This window comes from Bos indicus x Bos taurus, chromosome 21 (assembly GCF_003369695.1).
Source record: "Bos indicus x Bos taurus breed Angus x Brahman F1 hybrid chromosome 21, Bos_hybrid_MaternalHap_v2.0, whole genome shotgun sequence".
Lineage (NCBI taxonomy): Eukaryota > Metazoa > Chordata > Mammalia > Artiodactyla > Bovidae > Bos > Bos indicus x Bos taurus.
The window spans coordinates 40543237-40568416 of NC_040096.1; positions in this window are offsets into that span (position 1 = coordinate 40543237).

Below are 25180 nucleotides of genomic sequence, written 5' to 3' on the forward strand. Positions count from 1 at the left end.
AGAGTTCAAAACCAGAAGGAGACTGGGAAAAAGAACAGCAATAAGAAAAAGATGTGAGAGACCAAACTCTTATTGGCTCTCAGTGGTGGAGATGGTATCATTGATAACTGGAGATGGTACTTCATAGAACCTAAAAAAAAACTTGTTTTTAAGAGAAGAAGAAAACCATAAATGTAGGTATTAACTCACCCCACTCTCAATTGCCATGAAAAAGACTAAAGAGCATAAAATGAATATGTCAGTACCAGTTCTGCGAATGAGGGGGAAATACCACTCCCAGGCCAGACACTTGGAATTTCTACTGTATTGAAGGTGATTATAGAAGGCCACTTGGTGACTGTTCTATACTCTGAATTACCTGGAATTCACAGTACAGGTACAGGAGACCCTAAAATAACCCCCTAATAACCTATAACTGAGAAATGAGGGCAGGATATGGAGGAGGCACCCACACCAAACAGAAAATGTGTGTGGATGAGCTTTAGTCTAGAGCAGATGGTCCCCCAAAACCAAGAGTTGGCAAAGTAGGGTTTCCTCAGAAAGACATGTAAAAAATACTGTAAGTCAAAAGAAGAGAGACCATCTGGAGGAAGCAGAGGAAATGCCTTCCCTAAAATAGATTTATTGCAAGAAAAAGAGCACATTTTATAAAATGTCTAGTTTGAGTTCTCAAAATATATGTCAAACATCAAAAGGAAGAAGTTAAGAAATGTCAGATTTCATGAAGGTAAAAAATTGTTCAACTAAAACCTGAGGAGGGGCAATAAACAGAAGACTGGATATTGCAGAAAATTCACTTCAGTGAAATAGAAGATAAATTTCAGAATTTATCTAGTGGTGAAAGGTAAAAAAATGAAAATAATTTTAGATAATAAGAATTCTATGGAAGAAACATTCTAATCATCCAATCTGTATGTTACAAACACTAGAATGATTGAAACCAAGAATAAGGAAGAAACAGAAATAAATAAGATAGAAACAAATAATAAATGAATTTTTCAAATTAATAAAGCCTGAGTCTACAAAGCAGAAATGTTCCCTGAAAATCACCAACTCAAGAATAAATAGAAAAAAAATTAATTTCTTAAGTACCACCTATTTATATTGATCTAAAACATTAATATCCTCAAAACTCACATAGTTTAATACTTTCTAAGGCAAGATGTTACTTGAAATCCTTTCTTTCATAACTTCACTTTCTAGCAGCATCAACTACTTTTGACTATTTCAAGTGGATTTTTTTTTTGGCCATGTTATTTATTTTTTAATTGAAGGATAACTGCTTTACCGAATTTTGTTTTCTGTCAAATACCAACAAGAATCAGCCATAGGTACACCCACATGACCTCTAACTCCCGAACTTCCCTCTCATCTTCTTCCCCATCCCACCCTTCTAGATTGTCACAGAGCCCCTGTTTGAGCTCTTTGAGTCATACAGCAAATTTCCATTGGCTATTTATTTCACATATGGTAATGTAAGTTTCCATGTTACTCTTTCCATACATCTCACCATCTCCCTCCTACCCTCCCCCATGTCCATAGGTCAGTTCTCTATGCCTGTTTCTGCAATGCAGCCCTGCAAATAATTTCACCATGACCATCTTTCTGGATTCCATACATATGCACCAGTATACAATATTTATATTTCTCTTTCTGACTTACTTCACTGTGTATAATAGGCTCTAGGTCCATCCACCTCATTAGAACTAACTCAAATTTATTCCTTTTTATGGCTGAGTAGTATTCCATTGTATATATGTACAACAGCTTCTTTATCCATTCACCTGTCAATGGACATCTAGGTTGCTTCCAGCACCAACTAACTCTAAAGAAGATTCACATTTAGTCTAAGCAGTGTCATGCAAAATCTACCTGAGACTCATGAATTTAGGACAACAAAACTAAACTGACATCAAACCCAACTAATAAAATAAAAAATATTAGGTCAATACACTTAGCACGCACAAACCATGCACTTAACTCCCTGCTTATATTAAGAGATTTAATCTAAGCCTACAAACACTGAGTTCAGTTATCTCAGATCAGGCAAAACAGTGAAAGAAAACAAAAGTTTTAGCAATTTACTCAATTCAAACTGGGAATTCAAACTAGACATCCTAGAAGAAATAGATAAATTCCTAGAAATATATAATCTTACTAAACTGTATCACAAAGAAAGAGAAAATTGGAACAGGCCAATTACTGACAACGAAACTGAGTTCACATGGAAAAGCAAAGGAACAAGAACAGCCAAAACAATTTTGAAAAGGAACAAGCTGAAAGACTCACGCAATCTGTTTTTAAGACTTATTACAAAGCTACAGTAATCAATGAAATATGACATTGGTGAATCCAGTATATTGTATATGCATAACATATCATATATATTGAAATGTATCAAAAATCACTATGTTGTACACCTGAAACTAATAAATTGATAGATCTGTAGGTCAGCTATAGTTGAATAAAAATTTCCTTTTAAGTGGAAGCTGATGTTTCCAGTGTCCACTGTACCACAGAAAAATATATACTGTGAACTTCAGTTTAAGGGTTACTAGGTAATGTGACCAGAAGAATGGATTATGAGGATCTGTCTCCTTATACTTGTGTCATTAACATCTGCTGATTTATATAATTTTTAGAAGAAACTCAAACTGCTTAGACTAAGCAAATGGCAAGTAGAATCTTGATCTTTTAATGAGCCTGACTAGTAAACACAAATATATGTGTAGGTAGTACTCTTGCCTGGGAAATCCCATGGATGGAGGAGCCTGGTAGGCTGCAGTCCATGGGGTCGCGAAAAGTCGGACACGACCGAGCCAGTTCACTTTCACTTTTCACTTTCATGCACTGGAGAAGGAAATGGCAACCCACTCCAGTATTCTTGCCTGGAGAATCCCAGGGACGGAAGCCTGGTGGGCTGCTGTCTATGGGGTCGCACAGAGTCGGACATGACTGACATGACTTAGCAGCAGCAGCAGTAATATATTAAAAGTCTCCCACAAATATTGGTACCCTGTCTGTGAAATCAACATATGTTATCTCCTACCACTGGGCTGCTCTTGCTCTTCCTCCCTTCTCTGGATCCACTCCCCTTCCTCCTGGGCTTCTCTCACTGTTTGTGCCTTGTCATTCAGTCATGTTCACTACCTATGTATGCTTAATCATTCAGTTGTGTCCAACTCTTGGCAAACCCATGACCTATAGCTCGCCAGGCTCCTCTGTCCATGGTATTCTTCAGACAAGAATGCTGAAGTAGGTAGTCATTCCCTCTCCAGGGGATCTTCCTGACCCAGGGATTGAATCTGGGTCTCCTGCATTGCAGGCAAATTTTTCACCATCTGAGCCATCAGGGAAGGCCTTCACTATCTATATTAACAGTCTATTGGGAACAAGTCTTTGGGATTTAACTTGGACCTCAATTCCAGATCCTATCTTTCCTTTTTCCCATGGCCCTGTGAATCTTCTACTGCAGATATCAGACACTATGACTCCTAAATCTTGCCCTAAGCTCTGGAGGAATTCTCTCCCTACAACTAGAGGAGAAAACAGAAATCAAAATTTTTGAAAGTAATTTACAGATTGATAAATATTTATCATGATTTAGGTTTCCTCAGTAGAGGTACAAGGAGGAAAAACTTCCCAGTGATATATAAAGCAGCTGCTAACAAGGATATGGAACTTACTGAGCTTGAGGGAAAATTATAGAAAATACAGTTTTCCTGAAATTTGGGACTGAATATAATTCATGAATTTAATTTGTGGCCCTGTAGCAAAACTATGGCTTTTATTTGATTTTACTTGACTCTGAAAATGTATTCTCTTTCATGAAACTACAAACTCAAAACTGAGAGAAACCACCAGTGATGCAATTTTGGAATCAGAATTTTTATGTGTCTTCTTTTATGAAGTATAGTTGATTTACAATGTTGTGTTAGTTTCAGGAGTACAGCAAAGTTATTTAGTTTGATAAATGAATGAATGAATAAATAAACACATATATATTCTTTTTCAGAGTCTTTTCCATTATAAGTTATTATGATATTGAATATAGTTTCCTGTGCTATACTATAGGTTCTTGTTTATCTATTCTATGTATTGCTTGTTGTTGCTAAGTCGCTTCAGTCGTGTCCGACTCTGTGCGACCCCATAGACAGCAGCCCACCAGACTGCCCCATCCCTGGGATTTTCCAGGCAAGACCACTGGAGTGGGTTGCCATTTTCTTCTTCAATGCATGAAAGTGAAAAGTGAAAGGGAAGTCGCTCAGTCGTGTCTGACTCTTCTCGACCCTATGGACTGTAGCCTACCAGGCTCCTCCATCCATGGGATTTTCCAGGCAAGAGTACTGGAGTGGGGTGCCATTGCCTCCTCCAATTCTATGAATAGTAGTGTATATCTGTTAATCCCAAATCCTAATTTATAACCTTTTCTTTTCAATGTCTGAGTTTATTTCCATTTGTGTAAATAAGTTCATTTGTATCACATTTTTAGAGTCCACATGTAAGTGATATCATAGGATACTTGTCTTTCTTTATCTGACATATCACATAGTATGATAATCTTGAGGTCCATGAATGTTGCTACAAAATGGTATTATTTCATTCTTTGTTATGACTGATAATATTCCATTGTAAGTATGTGTGTATATATATATATATATATATATATATATACACACACACCTCACCTTTAACTCAATGTAATAAGTAGTAGTATTATTGATTTGCTAAAAAATTATCAATGACTAGCAATACACTATTAGTGGTAAGCTTTTCATATAAATAAGTTGATTAAAATTAATTTTATATGACTTTCAAACTAGATATTTTAATAAAATCGGTTATAATTTATATTTTTATAAATTTTAAAAGTCCTTATAAACTGAGTACATACAATATCTGATTCAACAGCCCCATCACTGAAAAAATGTGAATGTCCTGGCCTAGATGATGAACTGTCTATATAAGGAACGACACAGACAAGAAGAAGAAACATTGAGGGAGGAGCCAAGATGGCAGAGGAGTAGGACAGGGAGAACACTTTCTCCCCCACAAATTCATCAAAAGAGCATTTAAACGTCGAGTAAATTCCACAAAACAACTTCTGAATGCCGACAGAGGACATCAGGCACCCAGAAAAGCAACCCAACTCTTCAAAAGGAGGTAGGAAAAAATATAAAAGACAAAAAAAGAGACAAAAGAGGGAGGGACGGAGTTCCGTCCCGGGAAGGGAGTCTTAAAAAGAGAGAAGTTTCCAAACACCAGGAAACCTTCTCACTGCCGAATCTGTGCCGAGCTTTGGAAGCACAGAGGGCAACATAACAGGGAGAAAAAATAAACAATTAAAAATCGCAGATTGCGAGCCCTACAGTAACTCCCCCAGCGGAGAAGCAGCGCAGACGCCTGCACACGCCATTAGCAAGCGGGGTCTGGGCAGGGAGGCGTGGCGCGGGCTGCATCGCTGACAGTAAGAATCTGGCCTGAATACCCTGAGCGCTATCAGAGCGAAATAATTTGGGCTAGCAAACCAGTCTGTGGGATAGCTACCACGCAAAAAGCCAGCCCCAACCTAAGACACCACCAGGCCCGCGCACGGAACAAAGGACTGAACAGAGATAGCCGGCTGCAGACCTTCCCCCTCCGGAGACAGGCAGCCAGAGCCGGAAGGGGGCAATCGCAGCCCCAGAGAGACATTATCTATAAAACTGTAAGCAGGCTTCTTTGCTAACTAAAACTTCTTGGGGGTCTGGACGGTCAACATCTGCCTGACAAGGTGCGCTGGTTTTACACCCAGATAACTGAGTGGCGGGGAGGCGATAAGTTGCAACATTGGCGTTCGCCAAACACCTCATCACCTGAGCTGCTTGGACCTGGGAAGAGCACAAAACTCAGGCCCAACTGAGTCTGCGCCTCTGAGGACCACCCAAGTGCCTGAACCTGAGCGGCTTGGACCTGGGAGGTGCATGCAGCCCAGGGCCAGCCTCGGATTGTTCTCGGCGGAACAACCTAGAGCCCGAGCAGTGTGGGCAGGGAGGCTACACGCACCGTGAGCGGGGGCAGACCCAGTGTGGCTGAGGCACTGCGAGCGCATGCCAGTGTGAACAAGTGAGCCTAAAAAAAAAAAAAAAAAGTTTCCCCCACCATCCCCTTTGTGTCAGGGCGGAAGCCAGACACTGAAGAGACCAGCAAGCAGAAGAAGTTATAACAGAGGGAAATGCCTTGGAAGCTACGGGCAATAGATTAAAACCCCGTGGTTACTACAGACTACATAGGAAGGGGCCTATAGATCTTGAGAAATATAAGTCGGCTCAAGGAACTAGCCAAAAATGAACTGAACCCACAATACAACAAAACCAGAGAAAGTCCTAGATATATTTTTACTATTTTTACCATCATTCTTTCTTTCTTTCTTTCTTTTTTTTAATTAAAAAAAATTTTTAAGTCCTCTATTGTTCCTTTAATTTGCACTTTTATAACCTATTACTTTGCAAAAAAAAAAAAGACCCTATTTTTTTCTTCTTCAGCAAACTTCATATATATATTTTATAATTTTTTGACCTTGTTTTTTTTTTTTTTTCTTCTTTTCTTTAACATTGTATTTTTGAAATTCCAAACTCTACTCTAGTTTTTTAATTTTAGCTTTTTGGTATATGTTATCAATTTTGTACCTACAATTTTTTTTTATAATTTCTGTGACTTTTTTTTTTTCCTGTTTCATTCTCTTCTTCTTTTATATAACATTGTATATCTGAAATTCCAAACTCTACTCTAGATTTTTAATTTATGCTTTTTGGTATTTGATATAAAATTTGTACCTGTATTTTCTTTATAATTTTTGCGACATTGTTTGTTTTTGTTTGTTTGTTTTCTCTCTCTATGTTTCTTCTTCCTTTTTTTTAACATTGTATTTTTGAAATTCCAAACTCTACTCTAGATTTTTAATTTTTGCTTTTTGGTATTAGTTATCAATTTTGTACCTGTATTTTCTTTATAATTTTCACGACCTTGTTTGTTCTTCTTTGTTCGTTTTTTCTCTCTTTCTTTTCCTTCTTCTTTTCTTTAACATCGTATTTTTGAAATTCCAAACTCTACTCTAGATCTTTAATTTTTGCTTTTATGTATTTGTTACCAATTTTGTACCTTTAAGAACCCAATCTTCAGGACCCATTTTTCACTAGGGAGCGAGATTACTGGCTAGACTGCTCTCTCTCCCTTTGGACTCTCCTTTTTCTCCACCAGGTCGCCTGTGTCTCCTCCCTAACCCCTCTCTACTCTACCCAACTCTGTGAGTTTATGTGTGTTCCAGACGGTGGAGAACACTTAGGGAACTGATTACTGGCTGGATCTGTCTCCCTCCTTTTCATCCCCCCCTTTTATCCCTCTGGCCACCTCTGTCTCCTTCCTTCTTCTTCTATTCTCTGTATAACTCCGTGAACATGTCTGAGTGGTCCAATTGTGGAGTGCACATAAGGAAGTGACTACTGGCTACCCCACTCTCTCCACTATTGATTCCACCTCATCTCATTTGGGTCACCTCTAACTCCCTCCTCCCTCTTCTCTTCTCCATGTAACGCTGTGAACCTCTCTGAATGACCCTCACAGTAGAGAAACCTTTCATCTTTAACGTAGATGTTTTATCAATGGTGCTGTATAGAAGGAGAAGTTTTGAAACTACTGTAAAAATAAGACCGATAACTGGAAGCAGGTGGCTTAAGTCCAAACCCTGACTCCAGGGAACTCCTGACTCCAAGGAATATTAATTGACAGGACCTCATCAAACGCCTCGATACTGACACTGAAACCAAGCACCAAACAAGGGCCAACAAGTTCCACAGCAAGACATACCAAGCAAATTCTCCAGCAACAAAGGAGCACAGCCCTGAGCTTCAAGATACAAGCTGCCCAAAGTCACCCCAAAACCATAGACATCTCATAACTCATTACTGGACATTTCATTGCACTCCAGAGAGAAGAAATACAGCTCCACCCACCAGAACACCGACACAAGCTTCCCTAACCAGGAAACCTTGACAAGGCACCTGTACAAACCCACACACAGCGAGGAAAAGCCACAATAAAGAGAACTCCACAAACTGCCAGAATACAGAAAGGATACCCCAAAATCAGCAATTTAAACAAGATGAAGAGACAGAGGAATACCCAGCAGATAAAGGAACAGGATAAATGCCCACCAAACCAAACCAAAGAGGAAGATATAGGGAATCTACCTGATAAAGAATTCCGAATAATGATAGTGAAATTGACCCAAAATCTTGAAATTAAAATGCAATCACAGATAAATAGCCTGGAGACAAGGATTTAGAAGATACAAGAAAGGTTTAACAAGGACCTAGAAGAAATAAAAAAGAGTCAATATACAATGAATAATGCAATAAATGAAATTAAAAACACTCTGGAGGCAACAAATAGTAGAATAACAGAGGCAGAAGATAGGATTAGTGAATTAGAAGATAGAATGGTAGAAATAAATGAATCAGAGAGGATAAAAGAAAAATGAATTAAAAGAAATGAGGACAATCTCAGAGACCTCCAGGACAATATTAAATGCTACAACATTTGAATCATAGGGGTTCCAGAAGAAGAAGACAAAAAGAAAGGCCATGAGAAAATACTTGAGGAGATAATAGTTGAAAACTTCCCTAAAATGGGGAAGGAAATAATCACCCAAGTCCAAGAAACCCAGAGAGTCCCAAACAGGATAAACCCAAGGCAAAACACCCCAAGACACATATTAATCAAATTAACAAAGATCAAACACAAAGAACAAATATTAAAAGCAGCAAGGGAAAAACAAATAACACACAAGGGAATTCCCATAAGGATAACAGCTGATCTTTCAATAGAAACTCTTCAAGCCAGGAGGGAATGGCAAGACATACTTAAAATGATGAAAGAAAATAACCTACAGCCCAGATTATTGTACCCAGCAAGGATTTCATTCAAGTATGAAGGAGAAATCAAAAGCTTTTCAGACAAGCAAAAGCTGAGAGAATTCTGCACCACCAAACCAGCTCTCCAACAAATACTAAAGGATATTCTCTAGACAGGAAACACAAAAACAGTGTATAAGTTCGAACCCCAAACAATAAAGTAAATGGCAACGGGATCATACTTATCAGTAATTACCTTAAACGTAAATGGGTTGAATGCCCCAACCAAAAGACAAAGACTGGCAGAATGGGTACAAAAACAAGACCCCTACATATGTTGTCTACAAGAGACCCACCTCATAACAGGGGACACATACAGACTGAAAGTGAAGGGCTGGAAAAAGATTTTCCATGCAAATAGGGACCAAAAGAAAGCAGGAGTAGCAATACTCATGTCAGATAAAATAGACTTTAAAACAAAGGCTGTGAAAAGAGACAAAGAAGGTCACTACATAATGATCAAAGGATCAATCCAAGAAGAAGATATAACAATTATAAATACATATGCACCCAACATGGGAGCACCGCAGTATGTAAGACAAATGCTAACAAGTATGAAAGGAGAAATTAACAATAACACAATAATAATGGGAGACTTTAATACCCCACTCACACCTATGGATAGATCAACTAAACAGAAAATTAACAAGGAAACACAAACTTTAAATGATACAATAGACCAGTTAGACCTAATTGATATCTATAGGACATTTCAACCCAAAACAATGAATTTCACCTTTTTCTCAAGCGCACATGGAACCTTCTCCAGGATAGATCACATCCTGGGCCATAAAGCTAGCCTTGGTAAATTCAAAAAAATAGAAATCATTCCAAGCATCTTTTCTGACCACAATGCAGTAAGATTAGATCTCAATTACAGGAGAAAAATGATTAAAAATTCCAACATATGGAGGCTGAACAACACGCTGCTGAATAACCAACAAATCACAGAAGAAATCAAAAAAGAAATAAAAATTTGCATAGAAATGAATGAAAATGAAAACACAACAACTCAAAACCTGTGGGACATGGTAAAAGCAGTCCTAAGGGGAAAGTTCATAGCAATACAGGCACACCTCAAGAAACAAGAAAAAAGTCAAATAAATAACCTAACTCTACACCTAAAGCAACTAGAAAAGGAAGAAATGAAGAACCCCAGGGTTAGTAGAAGGAAAGAAATCTTAAAAATTAGAGCAGAAATAAATGCAAAAGAAACAAAAGAGACCATAGCAAAAATCAACAAAACCAAAAGCTGGTTCTTTGAAAGGATAAATAAAATTGACAAACCATTAGCCAGACTCATCAAGAAACAAAGGGAGAAAAATCAAATCAATAAAATTAGAAATGAAAATGGAGAGATCACAACAGACAACACAGAAATACAAAGGATCATAAGAGACTACTATCAACAATTATATGCCAATAAAATGGACAACGTGGAAGAAATGGACAAATTCATAGAAAAGTACAACTTTCCAAAACTCGACCAGGAAGAAATAGAAAATCTTAACAGACCCATCACAAGCACGGAAATGGAAACTGTAATCAAAAATCTTCCAGCAAACAAAAGCCCAGGTCCAGATGGCTTCACAGCTGAATTCTACCAAAAATTTAGAGAAGAGCTAACACCTATCCTGCTCAAACTCTTCCAGAAAATTGCAGAGGAAGGTAAACTTCCAAACTCATTCTATGAGGCCACCATCACCCTAATACCAAAACCTGACAAAGATCCCACAAAAAAAGAAAACTACAGGCCAATATCACTGATGAACATAGATGCAAAAATCCTTAACAAAATTCTAGCAATCCGAATCCAACAACACATTAAAAAGATCATACACCATGACCAAGTGGGCTTTATCCCAGGGATGCAAGGATTCTTCAATATCTGCAAATCAATCAATGTAATACACCACATTAACAAACTGAAAAATAAAAACCATATGATTATCTCAATAGATGCAGAGAAAGCCTTTGACAAAATTCAACACCCATTTATGATAAAAACTCTCCAGAAAGCAGGAATAGAAGGAACATACCTCAACATAATAAAAGCTATATATGACAAACCCACAGCAAACATTGAAAGCATTTCCTCTAAAGTCAGGAACAAGACAAGGGTGCCCACTTTCACCATTACTATTCAACATAGTTTTGGAAGTTTTGGCCACAGCAATCAGAGCAGAAAAAGAAATAAAAGGAATCCAAACTGGAAAAGAAGAATAAAACTCTCACTATTTGCAGATGACATGATCCTCTACATAGAAAACCCGAAAGACTCCACCAGAAAATTACTAGAACTAATCAATGACTATAGTAAAGTTGCAGGATATAAAATCAACACACAGAAATCCCTTGCATTCCTATACACTAATAATGAGAAAACAGAAAGAGAAATTAAGGAAACAATTCCATTCACCATTGCAACGGAAAGAATAAAATACTTAGGAATATATCTACCTAAAGAAACTAAAGACCTATATATAGAAAACTATAAAACACTGGTGAAAGAAATCAAAGAGGACACTAATAGATGGAGAAATATACCATGTTCATGGATTGGAAGAATCAATATAGTGAAAATGAGTATACTACCCAAAGCAATTTATAGATTCAATGCAATCCCTATCAAGCTACCAACAGTATTCTTCACAGAGCTAGAACAAATAATTTCACAATTTGTATGGAAATACAAAAAACCTCGAATAGCCAGAGCGATCTTGAGAAAGAAGAATGGAACTGGAGGAATCAACCTACCTGACTTCAGGCTCTACTACAAAGCCACAGTTATCAAGACAGTATGGTACTGGCACAAAGACAGAAATATCGATCAATGGAACAAAATAGAAAGCCCAGAGATAAATCCACGCACATATGGATACCTTATCTTTGTCAAAGGAGGCAAGAATATACAATGGATTAAAGACAATCTCTTTAACAAGTGGTGCTGGGAAATCTGGTCAACCACTTGTAAAAGAATGAAATTAGAACACTTTCTAACACCATACACAAAAATAAACTCAAAATGGATTAAAGATCTAAACATAAGACCAGAAACTATAAAACTCCTAGAGGAGAACATAGGCAAAACACTCTCTGACATACATCACAGCAGGATCCTCTATGACCCACCTCCCAGAAATATTGGAAATAAAAGCAAAAATAAACAAATGGGACCTAATTAAAATTAAAACCTTCTGCACATCAAAGGAAACTATCAGCAAGGTGAAAAGACAGCCTTCAGAATGGGAGAAAATAATAGCAAATGAAGCAACTGACAAACAACTAATCTCAAAAACATACAAGCAACTCCTACAGCTCAACTCCAGAAAAATAAATGACCCAATCAAAAAATGGGCCAAAGAACTAAATAGACATTTCTCCAAAGAAGACATACAGATGGCTAACAAACACATGAAAAGATGCTCAACATCACTCATTATCAGAGAAATGCAAATCAAAACCACTATGAGGTACCATTTCACACCAGTCAGAATGGCTGCGATCCAAAAGTCTACAAATAATAAATGCTGGAGAGGGTGTGGAGAAAAGGGAACCCTCTTACACTGTTGGTGGGAATGCAAACTAGTACAGCCACTATGGAGAACAGTGTGGAGATTCCTTAAAAAACTGGAAATAGAACTGCCTTATGATCCAGCAATCCCACTGCTGGGCATACACACTGAGGAAACCAGAAGGGAAAGAGACACGTGTACCCCAATGTTCATCGCAGCACTGTTTATAATAGCCAGGACATGGAAGCAACCTAGATGTCCATCAGCAGATGAATGGATAAGAAAGCTGTGGTACATATACACAATGGAGTATTTATTACTCAGCCATTACAAAGAATTCATTTGAATCAGTTCTAATGAGGTGGATGAAACTGGAGCCTATTATACAGAGTGAAGTAAGCCAGAAGGAAAAACACCAATACCGTATACTAACGCATATATATGGCATTTAGAAAGATGATAACAATAACCCTGTGTACGAGACAGCAAAAGAGACACTGATGTATGGAACAGTCTTATGGACTCTGTGGGAGAGGGAGAGGGTGGGAAGATTTGGGAGAATGGCACTGAAACATGTAAAATATCATGTATGAAACGAGAAGCCAGTCCAGGTTTGATGCACGATACTGGATGCTTGGGGCTGGTGCACTGGGACGACCTAGAGGGATGGTATGGGGAGGGAGGAGGGAGGAGGGTTCAGGATGGGGAGCACATGTATACCTGTGATGGATTCATTTTGATACTTGGCAAAACTAATACAATTATGTAAAGTTTAAAAATAAAATAAAATTAAAAAAAAAAAGAAGAAATATTACGTAAACTTAGACTGCAACCACTTGTTCATGGGTTTGCTTATGTGACCATTTCCCATGGATAGATATAGATGAGCACAAAGAAATAAGCCAATAGGTTAATTAACTGCAAATTACAAATATACTATTCACATATTCATTATAGAAATATGAACTAAGAGATTTGTTCATTAAGATAACACAAGAGTCTAAGCAAATGTTCTATGGAGAAAGTAAAAACATATATTATTGCAGTAAATCTTTTTCATCCAAATATATATCCTTCAAAGCATTTGCTTTTTTCTCTATTTCCTAATGTTTTAGGACTTGGTCACCTATGTTTAGGAATAAGAAAGCACTGTATTCTACTGTTTTCTCTCTGCATTTTACAAATAACTAGGCATGAAAAAAATTGTACATGAATAGGTGAGGAACAGGAAGAGATTACAGGGAAGAAAGTGTGTAATTTGAGTTAGTTCTTGAACTGGAATTGACAGATTAATCAGTTCAGTTCAGTCACTCAGTTGTGTCTGACTCTTTGTGACCCCATGGACTGCAGCACTCCAGGCTTCCCAGTCCATCACCAACTCCTGGAGCTTACTCAAACTCACATCCATCGAGTCGGTGATGTCATCCAACCATCTCATCCTCTGTCATCCCCTTCTCCTCCCACCTTCAATCTTTCCCAGCATCAGGGTCTTTCCAATGAGTCAGTTCTTCACATCAGGTGGCCAAAGTATTGGAGCTTCAGCTTCAGCATCAGTCCTGCCAATGAATATTCAGGACTGATTTCCTTTAGGATGGACTGGTTGGATCTCCTTGAAGTCCAAGGGACTCTCAAGAGTCTTCTCCAACACCAGAGTTCAATTCAAAGGTTAATAACACAGATTAATATTCACAGATTAATAACACCAGGGAAATCTAAAACACATAAATCTGTAAGAAAAATTAGCATTTTTTTCTTGTGTTTAAAGCATGATGTAGGGAGATATAGCTAAAGAACTCAACTTTGTAGTTATTCATTTATTTCATACCTAAAGTTGTCATTGTTCTTTGTGATTCTTTACCTACCACCATGCCCTTGAGTCCTTCACCAAAACTACAGATGGAAAACAAACAAACAAACATACAAATAGAAAAAAAGGACTCAGTTAAATGAGGAAAATGTAGCATTCAGGAGAATGTAAGTTTATGTGGCTGGGGGTCGGTGGGGAGGAAGGATGGCCTGAATGTGCTAGCTCCACAGGAGTACACGCTCCCATGATAAGGCACCATGAAGTCCTCCTCACAGGTAAAGCAGATATGTTAACTATCAGAAACTCAATTAAATATTAACATGTTAGCAGATGAAATGAGTTAGCTACATGCTCTATAAAACTTAAGTCTTATTTCTATTTGTTCTATAGTAGTGTGAAAAGTGGAGAAGGCAATGGCACCCACTCCAGTACTCTTGCCTGGGAAATCGCCATGGATGGAGGAGCCTGGTAGGCTGCAGTCCATGGGGTCGCTTAGACACGACTGAGCGACTTCACTTTCACTTTTCACTTTCACGCATTGGAGAAGGAAATGGCAACCCACTCCAGTGTTCTTGCCTGGAGAATCCCAGGGACGGGGGAGCCTGGTGGGCTGCCGTCTATGGGGTCACACAGAGTCAGAAACAACTGAAGCGACTTAGCAGCAGCAGCAGCAGCAACAGTGTGAAAAGAGACAAAGTGTGTCAGGAAAGAAGCTAAGGAAACACGAGGAAAACATGTCTTATCTAATTGAGAAGCCTACCACTGTCAGGTGCTACCATTCATCTTTTATAATTTCCAACTACAAACTCCTGTTCTAATCATCTACCTTGTCTTCTTCAGCAAATGTTTTTGATATGTTTGACTTTTTTTTTTTTTTTGGTTTGAGTAGGCCACCTCATGCAAAGAGCTGACTCATTGGAAAAGACTCTGATGCTGGGAGGGATTGGGGGCAGGAGGAGAAGGGGACGCCAGAGGATGAGATGGCTGGATGGCATCACCGACTCGATGGACGTGAGTCTGAGTGAACTCTGGGAGTTGGTGATGGACAGGGAGGCCTGGCGTGCTGCGATTCATGGGGTCGCAAAGAGTCAGACACGACTGAGCGACTGAACTGAACTGAGACCATAATCAGTTATTTTCTTAAAGGCTAATTATAAAAACATGTTAATAAAAAGAAAAAGAAAAATGCATGCTTCACTCATTTTCCTGAGGCAAACTTTCTACAGCAGTCTGGTCTTAGATAAAGGCAGAATGTGAAAAGACCCTTTTTTCTTGTCTTCCCTAGGTGGCCCAGCATGAGAGATTCAGGGTAGATTTACACTTTACTCACGGTAATATGTGGCCCTTTGTTTTCCTGTCTTTTCCCTTCACCTCAGACATACCATCAGAGTTAGATAGTTTTTCCTGGACATAAATTCTGGATTCTGTACAATAGAGAAGCAAAAGAAATAGTCTATAAATTGCTCGAGTTTGGGTATTTCTGTGGTTGGATTGTTTGAAAATTTAAGAAAGGTATTTGAATACTACTCTGAAATTGAAACCAGAAAAGGACTTCAAAGCATCAATCTAAATTTTCCAAACTTTCTGAGAAGATAGTTCTTAATTTAAGATTCACTGTTAGGTATGGATGAGAATTGCTAGCTTACCTGAACCAGCTGCTACCAACTCATGTTATGTTCATAATAATGAAGTGAGAATTTTGGCAAGTGAAATCTGTTTAAAACCTAAGAGGCTGGAAGCATCTGTCAAACGCCCAAAGCTAATGGTTTACAAACCAGATGATGATTGCGTACATGTTATGAATTTCTGTTGTATGTTGCTTTCCCAAGTTTTGTACACAAAGTGGTGAAGGTTTTCATTCTATTGATGTGACTCATAAATACAACAGATGAGATGTTTGATAAAAACATTGCTGTCATTTCTAATGAATTCATAAGCTATTGTTCAACTCGCTTTTATGCTACAGGCTCAGCTGAGAGCCCAGGAGTTTGTGTTTAATCAGACAACATACATGTCTATCCTTCCAGATCACTGGGATAATGACCCCTAGGATTTTTTGGAAAAGCCTAACTTCTAATTCTGTCAAGTCTAATTTAAGAAGATTCAGCTTAACTCCTTGGAAGAGCTCATTTCTTTTTTTAAAAAGTGTATTTAATTGGAGGATAACTGCTGTACAGGTTGTGTTGGTTTCTGCCATGAAAGTGAAAGTAAAAGTCGCTCAGTGTCCAACTCTTTGCAACCCCATGGACTATATGGCCCATGGGATTCTCCAAGCCAGAATACTGGAGTGGGTAGCCTTTCCCTTCTCCAGGGGACCTTTCCAACTCAGGGATCGAACCCAGGTCTCCCACATTGCAGGCAGATTCTTTACCAGCTGAGCCACAAGGGAAGTCCAAGAATACTGGAGTGGGTGGCCTATCCCTTCTCCAGCGGATCTTCCTGACCCAGGAGTCAAACTGGGATCTCCTGCATTACAGGTGGATTCTTTACCAACTAAGCTACCAGGAAAGCCCTTGGTATGTAAGGTTTCTGCCACACATCAACATGAATCAGCCATACATAAACATATGAGAGCTCACTTCTGTATAAGCTTTTTATACTTTCAAGTCATTATTCCCTGCAGTCTGACAGAGGATAGCTGTAGTACATTCTCAAAGCTGCTAACACACAGAAAGCTACAGTTTATAGCAGGAAAGCAGAAAGGCTGGGTATCGAAGGAAAGCATAATGGTGTTTGAATTGAATTTTGAGACTGAAAGAGAAAGAATTTAAAGAAATGCCTGTATTTATAACTTCCAGAGAAGACAGCTTTAGATTGCCTTTTTCTGTCAGTCAGTTATGAGAATTGCTAGGTGGTCTGCAACAACTGGTACAATCATATTTTACACCAGGAATGCCCATCATCATCCTAACACAAAACCTTAGGTTTTCCTCCAGTTGTCTGCAAGTGTAGTCAAGTCTTTTCAGGATTTTCTCTTTTTTTTCCCCTTTATGAATTCTCTTCTAATTAGAGTCTGACCGGAAACCTTGCTATTCAATGTCAAATCACTCAACTGATGGTACACACATTCTTGGCTTAGTTAGATGTAGAGTCCCTGAGACTGCAGTTAGTAACTGATTCAGCTTTTGCAGCATCATGAAAAGGGGAGGATCTTTTATTTTGATCGCTTTCCTTAGAAACGAATGACTTCATTATATAGAACTAAAAAATAATCTTTGTAATGGACCCAATTTGATGATTTAATGTCTAACAAGATTATGAAGAATGTTGGTGGGAATGCAAACTAGTACAGCCACTATGGAGAACAGTGTGGAGATTCCTTAAAAAACTGGAAATAGAACTGCCTTATGATCCAGCAATCCCACTGCTGGGCATACACACTGAGGAAACCAGAAGGGAAAGAGACACGTGTACCCCAATGTTCATCGCAGCACTGTTTATAATAGCCAGGACATGGAAGCAACCTAGATGTCCATCAGCAGATGAATGGATAAGAAAGCTGTGGTACACATACACAGTGGAGTATTACTCAGCCATTAACAAGAATACATTTGAATCAGTTCTAATGAGGTGGATGAAACTGGAGCCTATTATACAGAATGAAGTAAGCCAGAAGGAAAAACACCAATACAGTATACTAACGCATATATATGGAATTTAGAAAGATGGTAACAATAACCCTGTGTACGAGACAGCAAAAGAGACACTGATGTATAGAACAGTCTTATGGACTCTGTTGGAGAGGGAGAGGGTGGGAAGATTTGGGAGAAGGGCATTGAAACATGTATAATATCATGTATGAAAGGAGTTGCCAGTCCAGGTTCGATGCACGATACTGGATGCTTGGGGCTAGTGCACTGGGACGACCCAGAGGGATGGTATGGGGAGGGAAGAGGGAGGAGGGTTCAGGATGGGGAACACATGTATACCTGTGGCGGATTCATTTTGATATTTGGCAAAACTAATACAATTTTGTAAAGTTTAAAAATAAAATAAAATTTAAAAAAAATAAAAATAAAAATATGGTCCAATACTAGGAATTTGACAGCACAATGAAATTTCATTCTTTTCTTAAATAAAAGTTTTATTTTTGTCCATTTATTTCTCTACTGAAAATAGTAGGGAAAAAGTGAATTTTAGCATATATATGTAAAGAAAACTCTTACATGTTACTGTCTGAGCCACCAGGGAAGTCCAGGAATACTGGAGTTGGTAGCCTATCCAGTGGATCTTCCTGCCTCAGGAATCAAACGGGGTCTCAGGCAGATTCTTTACCAGCTGAACTACCAGGAAAGCAGAGGAAAATCTACACATTAGGAATGAGTCACCAGAAGAAGAACCTTTGTCCCTTTCCCAACCCAGGGATCAAACCCAGGTCTCCTGCATTGCAGAAGGATTCTTTAACAGCTGAGCTACCAGGGAAGCCCTTCCTTTAGCTACCAACTATTGACTTCAATGACTCAATTTAGAATTCATAGTTTTATAGATTGTTGATTAAAAACACAACAGCTATAAAGTTACACCTCAATTATGACAAATCATGATAAATAAAACTGCACAGAATGGGCCAGACTAGAATATTTAAATTTCTTATATCTAGAAATATTTTTATATTAATACTTGATAACCTATCTAAATTATATTTATTGGGTTTTTAGAAGCAAAACATTAATCTAGGTTGAATCTATCTGTCTCCAAAGTTCCCAATGAGATAGCTCAATGCCAAAAGCCAAGTGCTAAATATGTACCACTTCCACCATAGACAATTACTGAGGGGTCCTATCAGTAAGTGAGGAGTGAATGGACAAGAACTCCTATCTGCTAGAGCACCTCTTCTCCCTTCTGTCTAGCGCATTTAATAGGAAGTCTCCCTTGGTCTTCTTTAGTACACCCTTAAGAAAACATCTGGTCACCCTTCAGCCCATGCTTTAGGGCAACAACCTTCTGTCTGGTTCATTGGAGGAGAATCCCAGCCACCTTACTATCTTACAGTATAAGACACTATGTAAACATTGGGGATGTAGTGATTATTAAGATTGACATGGTCCATATTCTCATAGACCTAGTGATGATGACTTCTAACCAGTCATTTATAAATATGAAAAGATATTTTAAAATCTCCAAACATATAAAGAAAACAGGTTGCTTGAAAAAGAAGTAATCTATATGTTAGGGAACTGTGTTGTGAGAAAAACCCAATATGAATTAGCTTAAGCAATAACAAATACAAAAAATGGGGAGAGGAGAATGGAATTTAGAAGTTTACACAAACAGAAAATGCAAGGTATAACTGTGGTAGTTTAGTCGCTAAGTCGTGTCCGACTCTTGTGACCCCATAGACTGTAGCCTGCCAGGCTCCTCTGTCCATGGGATTTCCCAGGTGAGATTACTGCAGTGGGTAGCCATTTCCTTCTCCAGGGGATCTTCCCAACCCAGGGATCGAACCCGGGTCTTCTGCATTGCAGACAGTTTCTTTACCAACTGAGCCATCAGGGAAGAAGACACTGATTTTATTACTTATTATTACTAAGACTAGGGTATAACTTGGAGAAGGAAATGGCAACCCACTCCAGTGTTCTTGCCTGGAGAATCCCAGGGATAGGGGAGCCTGGTGGGCTGCCGTCTATGGGGTCACACAGAGTCAGACACGACTAAAGCGACTTAGCAGCAGGGTATAACTAGCTTTAGTAATAATAACTGAAATGAGAGATTTGGAACTGCAACAAGAATCTCACCATAAATTTACTCTACTTATAAAAATGTCTTGGCCTCATTCTCCTGCTGCATATGGGTCTTATCCTCAAGGTCAGGGAGCATAGTTGCTGGTTACTCTGGATTCTAACATTTTCAGTTGTAAAGCTTTTACAAAAGATTAAAAAGCCTTCCTTCCAGCTGATAAAAGTCTCAAGGAAGAATTATGATTGGTCCAACTTGTGACTGCATGCCTAGAGCAGCCACTGTGGTTAGAATGATGGAGCACTATGATAAGTTTAGCTAGTGGGCTTCCCTGGTAGCTCAGCTGGTAAAGAATCTGCCTGCAATGCAGGAGACCCCAGTTCAACTCCTGGGGAAGGGATAGGCTACCCACTCCAGTATTCTTGGGCTTCCCTGGTGGCTCAGATTGCAAAGAATCTGCCTGCAATGTGGGAGACCTGGGTTCACTCCCTGGGTTGAGATGATCCCCTGGAGGAGGGCATGGCAACCAACTTCAGTATTCCTGCCATAAACAGAAGAGCCTGGTGGGCTACAGTCCAAGGGATTGCAAAGATTGAGACACTACTGAACAACTAAGCACTGCACTGTGGGGTATACTTGGACTGGGAGCCCCCCACCAGAAAGGCATGTTTCGGGTGGTAGAACACTGGAATCAGAAATGAAGGCTGATGGAGAATAATGATGATAACACAATTGACACTGGGGATACTGCTCACAAAGAACAGTCAGAGCCACTGGAGTAAAACACAGTTTCTGAATAAAACAAGAGACAACTTAAAATGCAATTTCTAAGAACTGAGTAAAATACATCATTAAAAGAGCAATTTTTCATGAAACTAAAGGAAAACACATCTATGGTATTCATGTATTGGGAATGACAATGAGACAATGAGTCCAACCAAAAAAATAACCCAATGGATTGCTTTATGGAAATCGAAGGCAATGTTAAATAGAATTTATAATAAAACACACATTTAGCATTAACTATATACTAAGCAGGCTTGGCAACCCACTCCAGTATTCTTGCCTGGAGACTCCCATGGACGGAGGAGCCTGGTGGGCTACAGTCCACGGGGTTGCAGAGAGTAGGACACGACTGAGCGACTTCACTTTCTAAGCAGGCTTCCCAGGTGGCGCTCATAGTGAAGAACCTGCCTGCCAAGGCAGATGTGGGTTTGATCTCTGGGTTGGGAAGATCCCCTGGAGGAGGGCATGGCAATTCACTCCTGTATTCTTGCCTGGAGAATCCCAGGGACAGAGGAGCCTGGCAGACTGCAGTCCACAGGGTCACACAGAGTGGGACACGACTGAAGCAACTTAGCACAGTACATACACTAAGCATTCTTCTAATAACTAACTCACTTGATTTTCACAATAGCCTTACTAGGTAAGTTATAGTACTGTTTTCACTTTACAGATAAGCAAACTGGTGGCTCAGACGGTAAAGCGTCTGCTTGCAATGAGGGAGACCTGGGTTTGACTCCTGGGTCGGGAAGATCCCCTGGAGAAGGAAATGGCAATCCACTCCAGCACTCTTGCCTGGAAAATCTCATGGATGGAGGAGCCTGATAGGCTACAATCCATGGGGTGGCAAAGAGTCGGACACGACTAAGCGACTTCACTTTCACTTTCAAACTGAAGCACAGAGAGGTTAGAGTTACTCAAGATCACACACCTGATAACTAAAAGAACCAGGATACAAACCCAAGCAATGAGATCCAGAGATTGTGCTGCACCTCTAAATTAAGATGGATCTTTTTAAATTGAGAAATATCCCTATGCCGGCACAGAAGATAAGAATGTGTCAGGCACCTGAGATTGAGGTTCTTAGCCATGCACCTGCCAGTCAGCACGTCTATGTGGGAACTCAAGAGTGACCAAGGGAGTTATTTCAGAAAGATCCTTTTCATGTGGTTTTCTGTTTTAATAATTAGAACATAAAATTTTATTGTGCTTTTTCTTTGTCACACATTTCCACAAAAGATAAACTATTGCTAAAGTTCAGGCTCCTATATTATAACATTTTACACATTGTATACTTCACACATTGTATCATTAATACACACAAATAAAATTAATCTTCCAGAATTCAAGATAGTAAGCATCTGAATGTAGAGTTCCAAAGAATACCAAGGAGAGATAAGAACGCCTTCCTCAGCGATCAGTGCAAAGAAATAGAGGAAAACAACAGAATGGGAAAGACTAGAGATCTCTTCAAGAAAATTAGAGATACCAAGGGAACATTTCATGCAAAGATGGGCTCAATAAAGGACAGAAATGGTATGGACCTAACAGAAGCAGAAGATATTAAGAAGAGGTGGCAAGAATACACAGAAGAATTGTACAAAAAAGATCTTCACGACCCAGATAATCATGATGGTGTGATCACTCATCTAGAGCCAGACATCCTGGAATGTGAAGTCAAGCGGGCCTTAGAAAGCATCACTATGAACAAAGCTAGTGGAGGTGATGGAATTCCAGTTGAGCTATTTCAAATCCTGAAAGATGATGCTGTGAAAGTGCTGCACTCAATATGCCAGCAAATTTGGAAACCTCAGCAGTGGCCACAGGACTGGAAAAGGTCAGTTTTCATTCCAGTCCCAAAGAAAGGCAATGCCAAAGAATGTTCAAACTACCACACAATTGCACTCATCTCACACGCTAGTAAGGTAATGCTCAAAATCCTCCAAGCCAGGCTTCAGCAATATGTGAACCATGAACTTCCTGATGTTCAAGCTGGTTTTAGAAAAGGCAGAGGAACCAGAGATCAAAGCCAGGCTTCAGCAACACGTGAACAGTGAACTTCCAGATGTTCAAGCTGGTTTTAGAAAAGGCAGAGGAACCAGAGATCAAAGCCAGGCTTCAGCAACACGTGAACAGTGAACTTCCAGATGTTCAAGCTGGTTTTAGAAAAGGCAGAGGAACCAGAGATCAAATTGCCAACATCCACTGGATCATGGAAAAAGCAAGAGAGTTCCAGAAAAACATCTATTTCTGCTTTATTGATTATGCCAAAGCCTTTGACTGTGTGGATCACAATAAACTGTGGAAAATTCTCAGAGAGATGGGAATACCAGAGCACCGGACCTGCCTCTTGAGAAACCTATATGCAGGTCAGGAAGCAACAGTTAGAACTGGACATGAAACAACAGACTGGTTCCAAATAGGAAAAGGAGTTCGTCAAGGCTGTATATTGTCACCCTGCTTATTTAACTTCTATGCAGAGTACATCATGAAAAACGCTGGACTAGAAGAAGCACAAGCTGGAATCAAGATTGCCAGGAGAAATATCAATAACCTCAGATATGCAGATGATACCACCCTTATGGCAGAAAGTGAAGAGGAACTCAAAAGCCTCTTGATGAAAGTGAAAGAGGAGAGTGAAAAAGTTGGCTTAAAGCTCAACATTCAGAAAATGAAGATCATGGCATCCGGTCCCATCACTTCATGGGAAATAGATGGGGAAACAGTGGAAACAGTGTCAGACTTCATTTTTGGGGGCTCCAAAATCACTGCAGATGGTGACTGCAGCCATGAAATTAAAAGACGCTTACTCCTTGGAAGGAAAGTTATGACCAACCTAGATAGCATATTCAAAAGCAGAGACATTACTCTGCCAACAAAGGTTCGTCTAGTCAAGGCTATGGTTTTTCCTGTGGTCATGTATGGATGTGAGAGTTGGATTGTGAAGAAAGCTGAGTGCCGATGAATTGATGCTTTTGAACTGCGGTGTTGGAGAAGACTCTTGAGAGTCCCTTGGACTGCAAGGAGATCCAGCCAGTCCATTCTGAAGGAGATCAGCCCTGGGATTTCTTTGGAAGGAATGATGCTAAAGCTGAAACTCCAGTACTTTGGCCACCTGATGCGAAGAGTTGACTCATTGGAAAAGACTCTGATGCTGGGAGGGATTGGGGGCAGGAGGAGAAGGGGACGACAGAGGATGAGATGGCTGGATGGCATCACCGACTCGATGGACGTGAGTCTGAGTGAACTCTGGGAGTTGGTGATGGACAGGGAGGCCTGGCGTACTGCGATTCATGAGGTTGCAAAAAGTCAGACACGACTGAGCAACTGAACTGAACTGAACTGAAGAAGCCAAAGATATAGCAAAAGATGCTGAAACTTCATATCCAATCTCCTCAGCATAACCATGCCAAAATTTCCATATGGCACCAAAAGATAATCAGGCCTGACAGTAATAACTGAGATCCATGATAACTCCTAGAAATGAAGAGATCAATGGAATAAGTAATAAAATCAGTGTATCAGAAGAAGATTCTTGGCAGGGCCTCATGTGGAAAGAATGACGATCATGAGCCCCACAGGAATAATCTTCCAATAATATATAAGTTGGCTGTATTTAAAATGTAATATTTAATATCTTGAACTATTCAAATTTACTTGATTGGGATTATGTATACCAATGTATGGGCTTCCCAGTGGTGCTAGTGGTAAAGAACTTGCCTGCCAGTGCAGGAGACATAGGAGACATGGGTTTGATTCCTGGGTAGGGATGATCCCCTGGAGAAGGACATGGCAGCACACTCCAGTATTCTTGCCTGGAGAATCCCATGGATAGAGGAGTTTGACGGGCTACCAGTCCATAGGGTTGCAGTCAGACATGACTGAAGCGATTTAGCATGCCCACACATATCCATACTAATGTATGTGTGTTAGTTGCTCAGTCACGTCTGACTCTTTATGACTCCCATGGATTATAACCCACCAAGCTCCTCTGGCCAAGGGGATTCTCCAGGTAAGAATACTGGAGTGGGTTGCCAGTTCCTTCTCCAGGGACTCTTCCTGACCCAGGGATCAGACCCAGGTCTTTCACATTTCAGGCACATTCCTTACCATCTGAGCCACCAGGGAAGCCCATACTAATGTATACACCACTGATACACACAGTGGGGCTTTTGCAGTGGCTGAGGAAGGCAGGGAGGCTGGTTTTCAGGTGCTCAAAGCTTGAAGTTGCCTGTACCTTCTCCTCAATGCATTTCCATGGAACCAGAGAAGCTAGGAAGTTGTGCCATAAATATCCCCCTATACATTCTCACATTTATTTTACTTTTGTTTTGTGGCAGTAATTTTATTGAAGTATATTTTATACATGGTAAAACACACATGATAAAATACACAGCTCTCAAAAACATAGATTGAAAAGTTTTGACAAGTGTATGCGTCTGTGAAAT